The sequence below is a fragment of the Chenopodium album genome, chromosome 16, assembly GCF_948465745.1.
Source record: "Chenopodium album chromosome 16, dcCheAlbu1.1, whole genome shotgun sequence".
Lineage (NCBI taxonomy): Eukaryota > Viridiplantae > Streptophyta > Magnoliopsida > Caryophyllales > Amaranthaceae > Chenopodium > Chenopodium album.
The window spans coordinates 33,546,826-33,557,504 of NC_137849.1; the positions used below are offsets into that span (position 1 = coordinate 33,546,826).

The 10,679-nt window shown below is 35.7% G+C and overlaps 1 pseudogene across 1 annotated transcript; it reads left to right on the forward strand.

Moving 5' to 3' along the window:
* The first annotated feature begins 4,025 nt into the window (after positions 1 to 4,025).
* Positions 4,026 to 9,826, forward strand: LOC145585139 (uncharacterized; annotated as a pseudogene). The gene is made up of 8 exons (XR_014100571.1): positions 4,026 to 4,152; positions 6,800 to 6,888; positions 6,995 to 7,030; positions 7,157 to 7,302; positions 8,162 to 8,249; positions 8,712 to 8,759; positions 8,873 to 8,949; positions 9,489 to 9,826. The product of XR_014100571.1 is annotated as an uncharacterized LOC145585139 (transcript).
* Positions 9,827 to 10,679: the final 853 nt, after the last annotated feature.

Here is a 10,679-nt window from a genome sequence, read left to right on the forward strand (position 1 = left end):
GTCAAAATCTCATACAGTGCCTACAAAGAGAGGATGGATCCTGGACCTTTGATGAATCAGACTTTAAGAACATGTTTTTTTTCCCCATTTTACTAAGATTTTTGCAGGTACTGACTCATATTTGTAAGAAGAAGGTGAATGGATTGGACTCATGCCAGCCTTGACAGACGAACACATACAACACCTATGCAGACCCTTCTCTTGGGAGGAGATAAAGAAGGCAGCTTTCGCACCTCACCCCCTAAAATCACCAGGACCAGATAGAGTTCATCTGGGCTTCTTCCAGACGAATTGGGGCTTGGTGGAAAAAGATGTTGTTGCAGCAGCCCAAGCATTCTTTATAGGAGGTCATATGTTAAGGGCAATGAACCACACCTACATTGCTTTGATCCCGAAGGAGCACAACACAACACATGTCAGCAAATTCAGGCCAATTAGTCTATGCAACTCAATCTACAAAATTATTTCTAAATGCATGGTCAACAGGTTAAAGCCCATCTAACCATCTTGCCGGAATTGATGGGTGAGAAGCAACATGCTTTTGTGCTAGGCAGACTTATGAGTGATAGCTGCTACATTGCCCATGAAGTCCTAAACACTATCCATAGAAGGAAATCAGGGAGTATCTACCAGGGAGTGCTCAAAATTGACCTAAGTAAAGCCTATGACAGAGTTAGCTGGAGCTTCTTGGAGAAGATCTTGAGGCAGATGAAGTTTCCTGAAATATGGACAAGATGGATCATGCAATGTGTCTCTACAGTTTCTTACTCTATTCTTGTCAATGGCTAATTCACTCAAATGTTTCAACCAAAGGCAGGGAGACCCTCTTTCTCCTTATTTGTTTATCTTGTTAATGGAAGTTCTGTCTAGGAGAATAAAGATGTTATGTCAGAGTAAGATGCTGCAGGGAATAAAGGTGGCTAGAAGAGCTCCGACTATCTCCCACCTCTTCTTTGCATATGATGCTCTATTTTGTTTCAGGGTCTCCATTGCCTCATGCAGTATCCTGAAGGCATGCCTGCATGATTTTTGTCAATTGATAGGGGAGATGGCAAATTTCGATAAATCATATATGGTGTTCTAAAAAAACACCCTTCCCCTCTTCAAGAAAATCCTCAAGAGAAATATAGGGGTGCAGGCAAAGAACATCTAGGGACCTATTTGGGTTGCCCTATGGAAGTTGATGGGAGGAGGCATGCAAGGTTTTAGGACATCCTTCAAAATACTAGCAAGAAGATTGAGTCGTGGAAGTTCAATTCACTTAATAATGCAGGAAGAATGGTGCTCATAAACTGTGTCCTTACTGCTCTAGCATCTTATACCCTCTCCATTTATCTTTTCCCAAGGAAGATAATGAAGCAGATCTCTACAGCCTCGATAAAATTCTGGTGAAAAACAAGCACAGGCAGAAAACCCATATATTGGAGAAAGACAGAATTCATGTATGCACATAAGCACCTAGGTGGTATAGGCCTGAGAAATGTGTCCTCTCTAAATATAGCATTACTAGCAATACAAGCTTGGAGGTTTCACCAGCATCCAGCTCTTCTAGCAAGCAGAATCTTTGCATTAAAGTATGGAGCTTCACCAATGAAAGTAGGGTACACAACACCAAAGCTGAAACCAGGAGCATCAGGTGCAGCCAGGAGTCTGGTTGGGAGTGTCTCATCTTTGAAATCAGCTATTCGGAAAACAATTGGAGATGGCTCGGAGATCAATATCAGAGAGGACATCTGGGTGGGCAGTGAACCTGTGAGAACAAAGGAACAACTATCGTCTGAGGTTGCTCATATCACAAAGGTGGCAGATTTGCTAAATGAAGATAAGTCTTGGAATTTTCAGCTTGTTCGAAAGATGTTTCACTTCTATGATGCCTAAAGGATCCTATCTATCTCGATTCCACAGGGGCAGCATGAGGATGATTTTAAATGGATACTCTCACCATCTTCAACCTATTATGTGAAATCTGGATATTGGGAGCTAGAGTAGAGACAAGAAGCATCAGCATCACATGTGGCCTTTTAGAAGACCTTGTGGAAAAGCAAATTATATCCGAAATGGAAAGTGTTTGTCTGGAAGCTAATGCATAACGCGATTGCAACTACTGATAACTTTGCAAAGAGAGGTATAGAGGTTCCCCAACAATGTGCTCTATGTGGAGTTGCTAGGGAATCAATAGAACATCTATTTCGGGACTGTGACATCTCAGCTAGAGTTTGGGCCGGCTTCCCAATTGAGTCTAAACACTAGACCTTTCGAAGGAAGATCACTTAAAGAATGGATAATGACAATGTCTACGGCTCTTCTCCAACAGAATAAGACTCAGTGGACTGGAGTGGTGGAGTTTTTAGCTACTCAGTGGTCTATTTGGTTACATTGAAATCATGTCCGAATGCAAGGTATGCGGTTAACCCAATAGGCATCATAAAGCAAGCCAGCGCACTAGTGCAAAGGTGGAGCATAGCTAACTCTAAGGAGAGCAAAGAAGGAAACAACATGAGGGACATAAACAGATGCTGGATTTGGAGATTGGGTAGCCTCGCCAACTCTACCCTATTGCTACTCCAAGTTGATGCATCATGGAGGAATATAGAAAAGGATAGAGTTGAGGGGAAAGGTCCAACACGTGGGGGCACAACGAGTTCTAGCTACTAGTGTACTGTAGGCGGAAAACAGGACTACGGGAGGCACAGGGCAGGCATGATAAGGTGATGGTGAAAACACACAATCAAGAGGTAATTCGACTGTTGCAGTATCCACATTTAGCACTAGCGAACGTTAAACTGATAGTAATGGAGATCTTTGAGCTGGCTTCAAAGTTTAAGTTATGCATATGTGTCAAAGTGTCGAGAGACAAAGTGGGAGATGCCCACAATCATTCTACCCTCGCTAATAATATCCAACCCTTTATGTTTTCTTTTTCGCTGCCCAAAAAAAAAAAAAAAAATAGTAGGCAAGGACAACAACTTGATCAACTTGGATTGTTACTCCCTCAATTTTTAAAGTCATTTTTTTAACGAAATTTTTAAGGTCATTTGGTTGCTTGTTGAGTTACACTTTTTTCTGAAAATTGAAATTTACACAGTTTCACTTTCTAAAAAGTGAGCAAAATTGTATGGCTTGTAAGAAGATGAAATTGCTGTTACAATTTATACTTTATATGAAGTATTTATCCAAGCAAGGTTAGGTAAGAAACTTCACTCATTATGTGAGAAGTAGAACTTGTTATGATTTTGTAATTAAACCTTTATTTCTTAAGAATTTGTATTTCTCATGTATTTAGATGTCAACCAAATAACATCTTAATGGTAACACCTATCATTTTATTTTTTATTTTTTTTTAATTTGAACTAACATAAAAATTGTAACGAGCAAATTACACCCCAAAGTTAAAGATATCAATTGTCGTGGGTATAGGACAAAAGTTGATGAGAGGTTTTTGGCCCATTGTGCTATCCTTTAAATGAGTTTCTCTCTGATTCGAATAAAAAGCAAATTACACCCCCACCAGTAGCATTGTTCTCTCTCCGATTCAACTATGAATTAAAATTTTCTATTCTACTTTGCTTGTTTGTGCCTTATCTTTCTCTCTCATCAAACTCATTGGGTTTTATTACATTCCTTTTAACTCAAATTTAGTTAAGCTATTTACGCAAAAATAAATATTAATGTCTTGAGTTAAATGTAACAGCTTGTACATTACGATCATGAAGTGCACTTTTCCATCATGGAAGAACTTTTGAGTGGGCCAATATTACTTTATTCGTACTTTACGAATACCAAGTCAATTTTATTACAACAATGTCACTTGAAAATCGTTTATCGAAGGTATTAACTTGTATTTTCTCCTCTCTGTCATGTGGTAACAATTGTTATTCATGTGTAAAAAAAAAAATGGATTTTTCTACATAGTACCCTCGGGGGTACTATGTAGAAATTAAAAGTTAGCACGTTTTCGTTAATTCTTTTTTTGGTTTTTAAAAAAAAAAAACCGAAAGTGTAATATTCAAACCTAGCGTGACATTCTTAATTGAGTTAATTCCCTCCCTAGTCCCACACTCCCACCCTCAAAAACACAAAAACGTACACACAAACTCTCGGCTCTCCTTACTCGCCGGGAAAAGGGCCGGCCACCACCCACCCCCTAAAAGAGTAATACTTCCTCCCTCTTCTCTCTCTCTCTTTTTTTTTGTTTTTTTGTTTTTTTGTTTTTTTTTTATGAATTCTGATGCTAGATTATATAGCAAACCCTAACTTATATGCTTTTCATTCATTCTGTTTTTCTCATTTTCAATTATACTCTGTGAATTGATTCAAATTATGGTTCAAATTTAGTTTTCAATCATCTTATTATTCAAATTAAATCCGCGATACCTGTATATTTCAATAAGTTAAAATTTGTTTTAGTATAATTGCTTGAATATTTAAATTTGTTTGTAAAATCAGCTTTTAGTTCATCAAAACATACTCGTATAGTATAGTGTAATTTGTGCATTACTCCGTAAAATTTAATTTCAATTTACTACTCCGTATTATTAGTGTGACTGTATGGGATGATTTTTATCTATGAATACTTAGAAGCTCTTAAGTTTTGGCATAAGACCAGCTTAGTTACAAGTATTATAATTCTGTTTTCATGCTTAATACGGAGTGATGAACTGATAATCAAATAATGCAGTATAATAATTTTAGCTTATTACTCTGTATTAAAATTTCCAGATTTATTGAAAATAGTATATAAAGTATTGAACATCAGAACATCTATATGGGGCTTTAAGATGCTAGCATTGAAATGAATGATTTCTATGATATGTTTTATATCTCAGAGTCTTTAGAATCTAATTCATATATTGATTACAAGTATATAAGACTCTAATTTGATTCTTGATGTATAGAGGTAATACTTTCAAAGTAAAATTAACTTGATAATCTTACGTAGAACTAATTTTATCGTATATGGCTTCTTTGTAATTTTTGGTTAAATGCCCGAGGAGGAATCTAATTTTCCATTTTCTTTTTAATGACTTGTGGTTTAGCTTAGGAGTATTGGAGTGGAGTAAATCGAAGGGTAGAAAACCCCATATAGAGCTAGACTTCAGGTAGCACATGGACACCTTAGGCTCTTTCACTAGAACTCAAGTACTATATGTTTTGTGAACTATAAGCATGGTTTAGACTTTAGACTGTTTTACATGCTGCCCAAAGTTAAAAAAAAAAAGGGTCTTTTCTAATATTAAAACATCTCTATTTCATGAAAACAAACTTTAATCTATGTATGTGAGTATACTATCGTAAATAGAATGTTTTATATATGATTTTTACAACCCAAAGTTTAATAATTTTAAGAGATGCTCTACCATATTTGCTTGTGCCTCAATTTAGGATTTCCAAGGGATATAAATCGCATATTCTATTGTGTTTTACTCTTACAAGTGCACTTCCACAAATCTAACACATTTTTCCAAAAGCCCTTCAATTCAATTCAACGATTAATCAATGAACTTACCGGTTGATATTTCCTCTAAATGAAATTCAAACTATAATCTGTTGATAAGTTTTTGGTGTGAAATTTTTTAAAATTATGTCCACCAAGCCTCTTCTGTGTAACCCAGCTTGGTTGTAACTCATCTTAAGTCATTTAAATACCTTGATTCTTCGTTGAGTCTTAGTCATTAGTTGTTTAGGTCCTTTAGGAATGTGCATATATTAGTTATGAGGGCATTTGGTTGTAGTACTTAATCTGTCAAGCAGTGGCGGAGCCAGGTGTTCCAATTTGGGGGGGGGGGGGGGGGGGGAGGGTAGGCTTAATACGTCGTTCCATAATTTTAACAAAAAACTTAAAAAAAAAATATACTTGAATGCATACGTTGTATTTTTAATACTTATAATTCAACTTTACAATTTACATTCAAAAATCCAAGATAATCATCAATTTAAATTACAATTGCATCTTCAAGCTAAGTCTTCATTTTTTTTTACAGTGGTCAATAATTACATAAATAGATAAGGAAGGAAAAAAAAAATGTTTTGGTGGTATGTAAAAGAGATAAAATTACATAATTAAAGAGGGGAAAAAAAAAAGAAGGAATTGTTCTATAAATGAACGGCATGATAAAATATACAAGAAAAAAAAATGCTTAATAAAGGGAATGAACCCATTTTTTTTATAAGGAGGTCAATAGTTACATATATAGATAAGGAAGAAAATAAATGGTTTTGGGTGTTACCTAAAAGAGATGAAATTACATTGTTGAGGAAGGGGGGAAGAAAAATTGCTCTATATAAATGAATAGCATGATAACAAAACAAAAAAGTTAAAATATGCTTGTGTAAGGGATTGAACCCATGACCGTGGAGAACACATGTAAGCCCTTTAACCACTAAACCACTGATGATTTTTTTGTCCTTGCACTGGCTAGTGCTGTCAAGCACTCGATACCCATGGAAGATAGGTGGTTCAGATAGGGATGAATTTTGTAATAGACTAATAGGTGATGAATTCATGCCAGTAAAACCTATTAGAATTTGATTGAAAATTTGTTTCTTGTCAGTCTATCAAGTTGCATTTTTTAAGTAGTAATTATTTTCAATGTAATATGGCAAAAGATTCATATATTTTGAAGAGAGTGTTCCCCTCTTAGGCATTCCTTTCAGGATAGGGCATGTAGCTCACAATGGAGTGTTTGAGTTGCTTTCAAAATTCTCAAAATTTCTCACTCCTATGTCTTATCTGGATTGTAGATATTGTCTTGCTTCTTCTGGTCAAATGTGAGCATAATTTAATTAGTAGCATTTGCAGTTTTTTGCTTAAAAATGGTGGAAAATGCATGTACTGAGCATCCATTATTTGGTGGGGCTATATCAATGACCTTTCCTGCTAGATTCCAGGTTTAACATGCCAAATTTCCCAATTTCTTGCTTTTTATTTAAGTTATATTTGTGGGAAACTAACACTATTTTGGATTTTTGTTTTGTGTGCAATTTTGGTTTATAGGATTTGAGCAATGTACGGGAAGTTCCCGATCATCAGGTTGAATTCTATCTTTATTATTTTTTTTATTGTTTTTTAGGAGTTCTAAATTATTTGTAGTGATAGGTTTTGTGGGTGTTTACAAATTAATGGAAGGTTCAATGTGGATTTTGTTTCTGTGTATAGGAAGCGTTTGCTGATCCTAGTCGAGATGGAAGTCTCATTGTTGAATTGTTAGAGTTGAAGCAAGAGGTTGCCGATGAAGGTAGTGCCGTGTGGTTCCTTCAAGACCTTGCTAGGGAACAGGATGCTGAAGGCGGTATGGTGAGTTTGTCAAGTTTCGTGAAATTTGAATTTTGAAAGTTGGCCTATGATGGACTTGTTTTTAAAAGTGAATTAGGATTAGTGGGTGAGAGAAATTCCTTTGATAATATATATGAATTATGGATTCATGATGAATTTAGTGACATTAGAAGCTATAATTGTTAATGATGCTAGATACGTCACTTGGATTTATGGACTGGAATATGCAAGGAATCCGAAGCTGGCAACTTAGCTGTCCAAAATTTGCCATAGAATATTGCATTGAAGCTTATGAAAGATGGCTTTAAAATCTGACCTTGAATTAGAAAATACAATTAGGAAGGGGAATACTTTCCACACTGCAGCACTCTTTAACATTGAAGCCACTTAAAGAATGACGAAGTAGCTCATTAATTTCTTTGTTAGGGAGAAACAGGTGTTTAAAGTAGATATATCACCATTAGTTATCTAATTCCTGTCCTTAAATTTTGCTAGTGAAATATGCTGGGCCGTGCAGATGAGTTGGTTACGACTCAAAGTCTTATGTGCATGTAACTGATACTGATATAGTGATATGTGCTCTTGGGATGTATCCATGCAGTCTATGCCCCCTTAAAATATAGTCTTTGAATTGAATTGTTTGATCTTTGAGTATAAGGAATTCATGCAAGTTTTAGTTCAATAGTGCCAAAGTTTTCAGTGGTTCTGGTATTATTCGATTCTGCTTGTTAATTCCTCAAAATGGCATTAGTGGCTTGTTCATTTTATGTTTTTTTGGTTTATCATCATTTAATCTTTGTTTTCCTAAAATTTTGAAAGTTATTGTTTAATTATCCATTATTCGAAACTAACAAAATATGTTGATGATTGATCTTGTGTCAATTGCAGTTGATTGCTGCAATCAGGAGTCTTGGAGGTTCCGGGATTGTGCTACAGATGCACACCTGCTGTCGTCACCAGTGCTGTTGGTCAAATGGTGTGCAATTAATTTATTACTTAATTCATGTTGCTTCCATATTTAGTTTTAGAAATGATGTCTTCGTTTGTAGGACAATCTTCAAATATTAAGTAGCACTTTATTTACATTTGGTTCAGGACTTCATTCCATTGGTACTTTTGTATGCTTAGTTTTACACGCTCTTTATAGTGTCTGAAAATATCTGATGGGAAATCTGTATTGATCTCTTGCTTGCCTACTTTTGATTTTAGATCTGGAAAACTTTGCCGGGCATAGAACTTTTGAGCTTCATTGCTATTGCATTATCGTATTTAACTGGGATGTTTTTAAGATTTAGGATCATGGGCCGCAATATTCAGATTCAAGTTGGTTTGGTGATTGTTAATGTGAAGCCCTTCTTGTGTTGCTGAAAATGAAAGACAGGCTTTGTAATCTCTAAGATCTAGGTTGCTAATTTCTAGTTTTGTCATGATTTTGTAGGCCATTTCTAAGGGGCGTCAAGAAAGAGAGGCACAAAATATATTAAGGGTAAGGGATTCTATCATTATAGTTTTATAGTTTATTTCTTTGTCCAATGTCAGTGTGGATCTACAATTCATAAATTATTGACTATTCATTTTGTGGTACTGTGGCCAATTCAGGTTTATTTGGCCAATCTGTGTCTTAAGGAAGTTGGTACAGATATCTTGATCACTGCCTATGAGCCTGTTGTTATTAGGTAAGCTTGGCAAACCTTCATTGTATATTTATTTTATTTTTTTATCCTATTCTTCCACACTCAGGCAGCAACACTCAATCTCTTTTACTCTTTTAGCTGCATTTGAGCTTATCTACTTAGCTCCAAAATCAGGCAGACACCATCCTTTGCTGAACTCCTGAACAAGATATGCTCTCTGATGTATACTGATACTTCTCATTAAACCTCAACGGCCAGCCCGCCTTATATCCAAATCATCCAATCAGATAACACTGTACTGTGCTGCATATGATCAATGGATCATGTATTCTAGTCCGGTTATGTGCTTTCTTTTGATTTTTTGTTGGATGGAACTTCATATATACTGGTTTCAGACTTGCAGGGGTTTACAAAAGTAGTATCTTGAACTACTAGTTATATTGGGAGGTAGTACACCCAAATGGGACAAATCTCACCTCCTTCTCTGCCCTCTACCAAAATTAAGACAGCAATAGTATCTTAACTAGTTATCTTGGGGTCTTGTTGTAACTGACAAGAAATTTTAATTTTCAATATTTCAGTCCGTTAAGTGAGAGTGCTGGTACTGTTGGTGCTGGAGTAGTATCGCCCGCTGAACAATCTGGATGTATGCCAATGGCTGAGGTCTTCAAGCTTTCTGTTTCTAGCGTCAAAGTCAATGTATGGAGCCTCTTCAATGCTTGAAGATGTTATTTTTAGTAAATAGCACTGGTGCACTTTTGTGCGAAGTAGTTTGTAGATGTGAAATGATAATTTGTTCGATGTCATCAAATAGAACTTTGCTACCAGAAGGTTAATACTTGGAAGTTTTCAATCATTTATCTCACATCTTGTATGTTAAACTAACTGCGACATAATAATACAGGGATTGTTTTTCTCACTTGCTCGTACAATCTAAATATGCTAGCTGTGTGTATGTTGTTGAAACGGAGAAGTAATTTGTTACTTGTGAAGTTGTGATAATCCTGTCGAAACAGGGAAGTTCCTATTTACCGGATAGCTAATTATTGTTAGATATGCAGCAGTTGTTGCTGCTGAGAAATTGACCAGCTCATTGAACTTAGTTTGATGACTATACTGTTATGAAAATTGATCTTACTTGTATTAATGTTCAGATATCAGAGAAGATGTTTGCTTTTGCCTTTGTTACATTAATCAGAAAATAACAAAGTGTTATGAAAATAGGAAAAATATGAGAGATGGAGAGAGAATTAATCTGTCTATCTTCATTCCATAAGATGATATATACATATATACATACAATATAATTAGGGTTTGGTTGGATAAGAATATAAACCCTACATCTAGAATATTCCGGAATGATACAAGGAAGATAATGGATATCCACAAATATTTTATAACACTCTCCCTTAGATGTCCATTATCGAAGATTGTGCCTCGTTAAAACTTTATTAGGAAAAACCCCGTGGGATAAAAACCTAATGAAGGAAAAAGAGTACAACATTCTTCGTAATACGCTCGAAATGCTGCCTCGTTAAAAACCTTACCAGGAAAACCCAATGTGGGACAGAACCATGGTTAAGGGAAAAAGAGTGCAGCGCGTAATTTCTCTCTCTGATCAATACATAACTTGAGATCTTCCAATGCAAGGAATCCAATATAGTTGAGTGTCTTCTCACATGACGCAGAATAGTATCATTTCTTGAATTTCGATCCTCCCAAATCTTCAAATCTTCACGCGAACAAATGGTCTTCATATCACCATACCTATA